We start from the raw sequence: 9,636 nt of genomic DNA on the forward strand, positions 1-9,636 counted from the left end.
AGGAGAGACCGGTCCTTGGAGAAGGACATCATGCTTGGGAGGGTGGAGGGACGGCACAGGAGGGGAAGGCCCTCTGTGAGGTGGATTGATTCAGTGACTGAGATAATCGGGATGGGAGTGTCAAGAGACAGTGCAATTGGCACAGGACAGAGCAGAGTTTAGGGCTGTTGCACATAGGGTCGCTATGAGTCACAAGCGACTCGACGGCACATAACAACAACAACAACATCATGCTGTTGCCTTTTGACTAATGTTGAGCTGTAATCCAGATTGAAGGCTGAAGTGGGGTATAAAATCAGATATAGTGATTGACACTAAACCCTGGACATAGAGAACTTCATTATATTTTTGAGCACTTCTGCCAAAGAAATCCAGCTGTATAATAACATTATAACTTAAGAATTTCTTTTCTCCTTACTTCTCATGGTCCTCTAGTTGGTATTGGGGCCAGGTAACCTTACATCAAATATTCTTTTCTTTCTCTCTCTCTCTCTGATATTTGGTGAAATACCAAATTTGTCCATAAAATTTTTTCTGGGAATGCTGGCAGACACTCAGTACCCAATATATCAAGTGGGAATCAGTACCTCCTTTATCTCATGCTAGTATCTTAGTTGTTTCTGATCTATTTTAACCAACTTTAAAAGAAAAAAGCATTCCCAAATTAGCTCCTTCTTCCTCTCCTCCTAATGTTTTAGGTTCCTAAGTCACACACACACACACACACACACACACACACACACACACGTTTCTATTTCTTCTGCATTCTTACTCGTAGAGCCAGTCGTTCTCAGGCACCAGTTACCCTGAAAACCAAGGTCATTGGTGCGGGCCCAAGTTACCCAACCCACCCAACCTGCCCCAGTCCTGTGTGTGCTGGGGAGAGGAGAGGAACTGATCCTTCATCTGTTGTTAATCTTGCTTCCTTTGCACCTGGGACAGTTGGAATTTAGGGTGTTGCCATGGCAAAGTAGGTTCTGGAAGTGACTCTTATGGTGAACAAAGCTGGTCAGCCACAAAAAAGTCCTTCCTCCCAAATATGAGATTTCTTCCGTGGACCTCCAGTTCCCAGTCAGTCAAAACTACCCAGATGAGTCACCGTGTTACCACAAACTGCAGATCTGCTGCCTGCTGCTGTTACCCGATCTCAGAGACAGGTGTGGGGTAAAACAGCAAGAGGTTTATTACATACTGATGTGTATGAGACACAGGGTGTGAGCTTCCCAAGTCTGCTTCTGCCCAAGGGGAGAGTTACATGAAAAGGGCATAGATTGCATCTGAACAATTGAAGAGGTTCTTAGTACCTCTTGTGTGTTACCTGGAGATGGGGGGGGGGGTTGGTGTCTCATTGCCCATTGTTATGTATTAGGAAAAATAAGTGAAGATTATTATGATTATTATGATTATTATTATTAAAACCTTGAGAGAAAGTTAATTTTTAACTGTAACCACAAGTCAGCTATTGGGGACTTCTGCTTCGAACACAACTAAAACCAAGGCACAGGAAAAGTCTTTTTGCCCAATTTACTAAACTTTTACTATTAGCTATTTATTATATTCATTGTTTACAATTTAGTTCAAGAAACAAAGTTATAATTCTGTCATTGATTGGACAATCGTTTTTTAAAGTCAAAAGTAAAATGGATTATGAAATAATTGACTGTACTCCTGTGGAGCAGTTGGTGGATTCAAACCACTAGCCTTTGTGTTGAGAGGGCAACTCCCTGCCAACCAGGCTTTGTGGAGTTAGCTTCTAGTGAACAATAGAATCTAGAGAACACTGACTGATTTCAGGAACCAATTAACACAGATTTTCCATTTATATCGCTTTCAGGAGGGATCATAAAACACCTCTGGTGGATGTTTCTACAACATTAGCCAGATGTCTCAGGAGTGTTTGAAATTAATCTTAACTCTTGAATCTCATTTCTCTGAGATAGCTTATTAAACAAAAAATTTTTTTTTAAGTAGCCTGGGAAATTTTAGATAAGATTGGCTCCAAGACTCAAGCAATTTTTTTTTTAACACATTTTTGTCAGAATTATTTCCTGGGTCCACGTTGTACAAATGGCTGTGTCAAGATTTCTTTTCATGGTGTATGTTCCTTTCACAGCGTGACTTACTCAGAGAGGCGAATTCCCTTTCCGAGGTGAATTACCTTTCCGTTTTTATGGCTTCTAGGAATAGATATATCCAGATAGCAGGGGTGTGTGAGGGAGATTACTGCAGGTGAGTAAACAAGCTTTTCAGGTAGGAAGATGCGTGACTGAGTAATTCAGCAAGGATTGGATTAAATCCAATCATTCCACTTAGATAAAAACAAACAGAAGACTATTAGTATCATCTTTATAATTACACTAACCTACAAATAAGAGTGAGCAGAGTAGATTTCACTACTGGTTTTCTCAAGGGAATTAGACACCACATCATACAGGAACACAATGCTCATATCCCTTGTTAGACTCCCTGGCTTACATTTTCTTCAGTAAGTCTTGTGGAGATAAATGGCTGTACTATGTTGTTGAGTTGGAACTAGTTCACAGCTGAGCCTCCAGCAGGTTTTCAGAAGGTAAAAATTACATGGGAGTAGATCGCCCATCTTCCCTTCTCAGAGCAGTTTCTGGATCAGAACCTCGTGCCTTTGGGGTGGCATTATGGTGGCCTACCGGTAAGGAGCTGCATTGCCAACTCAGAGTCAGGTTGTTCCAACCCAACAGCTACTCAGGAGAAAGATGGGCAATCTCTTCACTGATTTACAGCCTCTGATAATATGCTGGAGGGTCAGCTATGAGTTGGTTCAAACTTGATGGCACATAACAACAAAAAAGTCTTTGGCTTGTTGGTACAATTACTTACCCACTAGACCACCAGAGCTCCCTAGTGGAGATATATATTGCCTTAAAAACAAAACAAAACAAACAAACAAAACACCCGAACAAGATGATTCAGCAGGTTCCTTCTAGCTCTAAAATTCTGTGGTTTTTAATGAGTAGAAGGGAGCTCTGGTAGCCTACTGGTAAAAAGCTGTGCTGCAATCCCAAAGACATGCAGTTTTAATCCACCAATTGCTCTGTGGGAGAATAGGCACTCTCCTGCCATGGGATTACTGTCTCTGAAAACCCACTGGAGGGTCAGCAATGGGTTGGTTCCAACTCAACAGGACACAACAACATCAAATAGGCATTCCAGTGGCCTAGTGGGTAAGGAGCTGCACCACCAACCCAAGGGTAGTTTGAATTTGCTAGCCTCTATGAGGGAGAAAGCTGGGTAATCTTCTCCAGTGTAATTTACAGTCTCTGAAAACCTGCTGGAGGGTCAGTTCTGAGTTGGTTCAGGACTCTGGCATTGAACAACACTCAATGGAGCTTTGTGCTCCTTGTACCTGGGCTAGATCTAAGCACACATTAACTTTCAGCCTCCCTTCTATCCTAAATGCCCAACTGGGAGTGGGAGGTGGGGAAAGAGACTCTGATTAGTTTTAAATTACTTTTGTTCTTAGCTGGGCACGTGGGAAGAGGAGAGGTGCTGTTTGTCAGATAACCACTAAGGAGAGAAAATAAGGATGCCTGAAGCAAAATAACAAAGAATGGGAAGCATGCTGTATTGCTCCCCAGTTTTTCAATGTGTGGATCTGCTAGATAGTGTCATCCTGCTTGCTGAGTCCTCCCAGGTCCACTTTGACACTGGCTCAGTCAACCAAAAGAGAAGGGTTTTCTACATCAAAGCTGCCCTCAGAGCTTCACCATCATCCATGAATTAGATTCACCTCTATCGCTCATCTCCTGAGTATCTCAACTCTAGTTACATATTAGCATCACCAAGGGAGACCAGCCCCCATCGCCAGGGATTCTGATTTAATTGAAGTGAAGCCCAGACATCCATATACACAAAAGAAAAGGTCTCCAGCAGATACTGATGTATAGCCAGGAAAAAGAACCATTGCATCATGGAAATTAGAGTTCTTTCATTTTCAACCATGATTTACATTCCTACTCTGGATTTGGGACTGATGTGGTACCTGGTCAGAGAGAACGTAAGGAGTCTTGGGCTAGGAGTTTTGCAACTCAACATTCAGGCTTAATCCCACTGTGACCTGGACTCCCCTGATCTAATTAATTACAGACTTGTGCTGTTCCTTGTGATTAAGTACTAACCCCAAAGGTACATAGGGGGAAAACAGTTGCTGGGCAACATGTCTTGAATGTACAATATCACTTGGTGATTGGCCTGAATAGGAAATTATCTGACCTAGTATCTATCTCTTCAGCTTTGCCTATCTCCAGTGCCAGGTGTTTCTCTTCATTTCATTAGATACACATCAACTAATTAGTGATCCCTTCATTATATCTTCCTCAGAAATGCCTCACTTTTAAGATACTTAACTCGCACCTGGTTTCTCCTGGCATTCTCGCCCATCTCTCCTTCGATCAATTTTACACCCTTGGACATTGCCTGTAATCATGACTAAGCATAAGTAAAGTGTGAATGGTGTATTTAAACCAAAGAAAGAGAAAATCTCATATTTTCAGGTGTGTTTTGTATTTCTCTACAAAAAAAGAACAATTGTGAGAATTCATGAAAGTGTTAAGTGCTCTTCAAAATTCCCACAAAAATCTGTAATCTCCCTCTTTGTGCTCCTCCGTGAAATACTTTCTTCAGAAATCAGCATTCAGATCAAATGATATTTTTAGTCAGCCTGTTGTTTTTCTGTTTTGATGCTGGATTTACAACAATTTTGTTGTCTACTATACTTTTTACTTTCTTCAACAAACAAAACATTTCATATTGTGGGTTAATCTCATAATTGCAACACCATCAGTCACATTGTTTTAATGGGAAATTCTGTACTGAATACCGACACCTTGGAATATAATCCTTCTGAAAACTGAAGATTGAATGAACATAATTGTCATCATGTTAAGTAATCTCTTAACTCTGCAATTGCTTTCCAGTGTCAGAACAGTCCCTAAGGTTTGTCAAAGGAGACTCATGTTTGTTGTGTTTGTTATTATGTGCCATCGAGTCACTTGCAACTCATAGCGACCCAATGTACAACAGCCCTAAACGCCGTTCTATCCTGTGTCAACCTCAATGTCTCAAACACCCTCATTCCCACCATTCCACTCACAGAATCAATCCATCTCCTCGAGTGTCATCCCCTCCTGCATGGTCCCTCCACTCTCCCAAACATGATGTCCCTCTCCAAGGACCAGTCCCTCCTTGCAACATGTGCTTAGTATGTCAGACAAAGCTTCAAAATCTTTGACTCCAAGGAGCATTCTGGCTTCACCCTTTCCAGGACAAACCTGTTTGTTCTCCTAGCAGTCCATGGTATATTCAACACTCTTCTCCAGCACCACAGCTCAAAGGCATCAATTCTCTTTCTATCATCCCTGTTCACATTAAAGGGCCCTTTTAATAACAATTGTTTCTGGTGATAAGATCAATGACTTCTGAGCCACCAATTGGTCAGATGAAGTTATTCTTTTCTTTGGCCCAGGAGTTGTTGTTGTTGTTATGTGCCGTCGAGTCGTTTGTGACTCATAGCGACCCTATCTATGTACAACATCCCTAAACCCTGCTCTATCCCAGGAGTATCTACCTGATATGATTTTCCTATTCCCAAGAGAACTCTGGTGGCTTAGTAGTAAGGAATTGCACTGCCAACCCAAAGGTATACAGTTCAAATCCACAAACTGCTCCATGGGAGAAGGATGAGTTATCTCTTCTGGGACACCCTCCTCTCCTGCAATTTACTGTTTCTGAAAACCCACAGGAGGGTCAGCTATGGGTCTGTTCTGACTCAACAGTAAACAACAAAGACACGTCCAAGAGGAGTATTTCAACACAGCACCTCTGGGCTCACTTAGATAACCTGAGGAAATGATCTTTCCTATTCAGCCTAGTACTGGCATCAGAAACATGGTTTTAAAATTAAAACATTTGCTTCATTAAAAGTTAACATACCACCAGATGCTCTGCTGGAGAAGGAGGAGTAATCTCTTCCTGTGCCAGGTCAGATCCTATTTGACGGTACACACAAAAAATAATAAAATAAGAAAGTTAATTTAAAAAAAGTTAACATACATTACAATATTAGTGCAAATTCTCTATTATTAGGACGTGTATACTGAGTAAAGTCCAGAAAGCTGAGGGCAAGTTAACTGGAACTCTAGACTCAGCATACAGCTATGAAGAAAAAGTGGTATGTATGTGACAAATAAAGGAATAATACTTGTCATACAGTGCTAGACTCTGGGAAAGTAAAGTTGAAAAAGATGCTATCCTTGCTTTCAAGGAACTTTTTCTCTAGTTAAAGTTGCTTTGCTGTCATCTTTAGAGTCAGAGGGAAGTGGTGTTTCTTGGACAAATCCATCAAAGGTGTTATTTAAGAAGTATCAGGGGTACTCAGTTGCTCCTTAAACTTCAGGTAGTTAGGTACCACCACCACCACACTTACCATCACCACAATTTCTATCATATCTGTATTCCACCTACATGTTAACAAAATCAAGCTAATTGATTACATTTTTTAATGGGTTTGGGGTTTTTTTTCTTCAGGTAAGCAAATGTTTTACTAAGGAATCCCAGTGGTGTGATAGGTGAAGTGTTGGGTTGCTAGCTGAAAGGTCACCAGTCCAAACCCACCAGCCATTATGTAGGAAAAAGATGAGACAATCTCTCCTGTTAAGTTTGACAGCTTTGCAAAGTCTCTGTGAGTTAGAATTTACTTGACAGCAGAGGGTAAATGTTACATGTAACATGGCCACACGTGAAAAGTGATAACACTTGTGGGGGAAAAAAAATATAACTTGTAATTTTTATAAGTGCTTTAAAATATGGGGGTTTTGTACTGACTTTAAGAATAAACCTAAGCATGATTCTATTCTTTATTTCTACCAAGAGCTTTGATCCTCTGTGAACATGCACAAAAGATGAAAGAAAGGGAGAAGAGAATTTTCAAGTGTTTTAAGGCACATAAAACAATTACATTTGTCTTTATTATGCAGTGAAGTATTGTCCTTGAGATTATTGCAATTATGATTTTGCGATCTGTAAGTATTTTTAGCACATATTTCAATTATCCTTAGTAATTCAGGTATCCTAAGATCATTTCATTAATTACTTGCATTATCTAAACCCCTACTTAAATTTCTTCCTTAGACATACTACTCCTACAGACTAAATTATTCATCTCACCAGACTCTAAGCTGACAAAACTGCCGGCTTTAAAGCTAACTTGCTATTGAAAAAGCTAGTTAAACAAATACTTTTATTAAAAGGATAAGAGTAAAGAACCATCATGTCTAAAAATAGATACTTGGAAATTAAAATCTGTCAGACCATACGTTGTACGACTTCAGGATCCAGGAAACAAAGACATCTTTCTCCTGGGGGTATGTATTATGACAATCATTCTAGGGATCAAGTGCCGGTCTATCCAGTACAGTCATTGGAGCTTCTTTAGACAAGAAAATGATCTGAATTCCTGGGGATGGTGAAGGGAAAATACCCGTGAATTAGCACTGACCTGGTATGCATACTTGTGTATCTGTGTTGTGAGTATGTATATGTTATTGTTGTTCTTGTTGTTGTTATGTGCCATCGAGTTGCCTGCAACTCATAGTGATCCTATGTACAAGAGTCCTAAACCCTGCTCTATCCTGTACCAATCTTATTGTCTCTGACACACCTATCCTCATTACTCCAGTCACTGAATCAATCCATCTCATCTAGAGTTTTCCTCTCTTGTGCTGTCCATCCACCCTCCCAAGCATGATGTCCCTCTCCAAGAACTGATCCCACCTATGTCTCCTGTTTCTTTAACAATTCTTTTAAGGACATTAATTTTCTTGTTTTTCACTGACAGTTAGTAGAATGACCACATGTGTATTAGCCTAAAAGTTGACTTTTTTTAGATATTACAGTTAGCCCCTTCTGGTCACCAGCTACCTTAACTGCAGACACATAGTCTTGTAAATCATCAATAGCTGTAGAATTAGGTTAAGAGAAAGAGTATTTCCCACTCTGGGCAGCAAGACTTGAGGGAGACCCTGTTGATGATGATGGGGAGAGTGTGGCATTCATGTGGAGAAACTATGCAAAGTGTGGTCTGAGGCTTCTTGCATTTGTGCTGGCCACAGTTAAAAAGTTTTTGCTGTTCTTGCCAGATACTTAAAGGAAAAGCTGACTTATAACTGCTCTGAAGCAAACTTTGCTGGATTATTTGGATTTGACTGCTGAACTGAAACCAGAGCCTGGACTAATTGAGGAATTGTGCCTTGGGACTGCTTGGCTAAAATTTGAATTTGCATTGGGTGATACTCTTGTCTTTCTCACTCTTCAAATTACTTCCTTAATAAAACCCATTTTCAGTACCACAACTGTGAGTCTGTGAGTCAACAATGAATAAATGAACCTCTTGGTATGGCTCTTGAGGCACCATCGGGTGAAGCTACAGACTCTTTGTCTGATTTCTGCTCTGCTCTAGGGCAGTGCTATTCTCACTCTCCCTGGCCCGTTCAGAAAGATGCTTATAGCTCGGTGCCCCCATGTCCTATTTTCTTCTCTTTAGACACCACACTACATAGCATTTGAGACAGCTTCATATAGAAGCACAATAGATAGCATTTTATAAAATTAATAAATTCTTCATATTTGTTCCCTATATTATATTTAACATCTATCTCTGGTGTATATGCTACTTCATTGTTTTAAAATTTAAAACATTTTTATAAAATGTTGTGGCTCAATACGGTGAATGTAATTAATCCTGTTGGACTCAAATACGGGTAGTGTGGCAACTATCTTACCAAAGTAATAATACTAATAATGGTAATAATAAACACTTGAAATAAGTTTTTAAACCTAATCTCTTTTTTTTTACACTTTTTGGCTCTAGTATACACTTTTAACATTTTACATCTTTTATATAATTCAAACTCAACCATCTTCAGAGTTATAATCACAGTATTATTATACTAAGCAATCATTCTGAAAGAGGGCATATAGTACATTGAATTGTCCTACACAATTGAATTGGCAATCACCTAGGTTGGAACAAAAGCTCTTCTTACTATTAGGTATTCTCATCTAACTCTGCACCATCAAATCTCCACTTCTCTTTAGGTATTGTGATGGTTTAGGTGTGTGTCAACTTAGCTGCCTGTGATTCTCTGGTTTGAGAGTTGCAATGTTATTATTCATGTGATGAAGTGTGATGTAGTGGCAATACTCTTTTGATGGGATTTGCTATGAGCAGTCAATTGGTTGAGAGGAAGTTATTTTAGGTATGTGGCCAGCACCAAGTGAATCAGGAAGTATAGTGGAACTGGTCTGCGTTTTAGCTCACTTCTGATCCTGTTCCTCACTTCCTTGCTGCCTTGGACTAGCTGCCTGTCCTGCCTACATGGATTCAGCACCCTCTGCAGTTACATGCCAAGGATCTGGGGCTTGCAAGACACTGCAGACATGTGAGTAATTTCATTTATATAAATTTCTCTTTATTTTTTAACCCTCAAAACTTAATTTTATTGAATAAAGATCATCCAGGGTTTACATAAGAATAGATTATAATAGCTGTGAAATCAATAACAGATTGGAAACAAGAAAGTAGTTTATATTTTCACTGTAGGG

The sequence above is a fragment of the Elephantulus edwardii genome, unplaced genomic scaffold, assembly GCF_000299155.1.
Source record: "Elephantulus edwardii isolate Elephantulus edwardi_28Jun2011 unplaced genomic scaffold, EleEdw1.0 scaffold00098, whole genome shotgun sequence".
Classification (NCBI taxonomy): domain Eukaryota; kingdom Metazoa; phylum Chordata; class Mammalia; order Macroscelidea; family Macroscelididae; genus Elephantulus; species Elephantulus edwardii.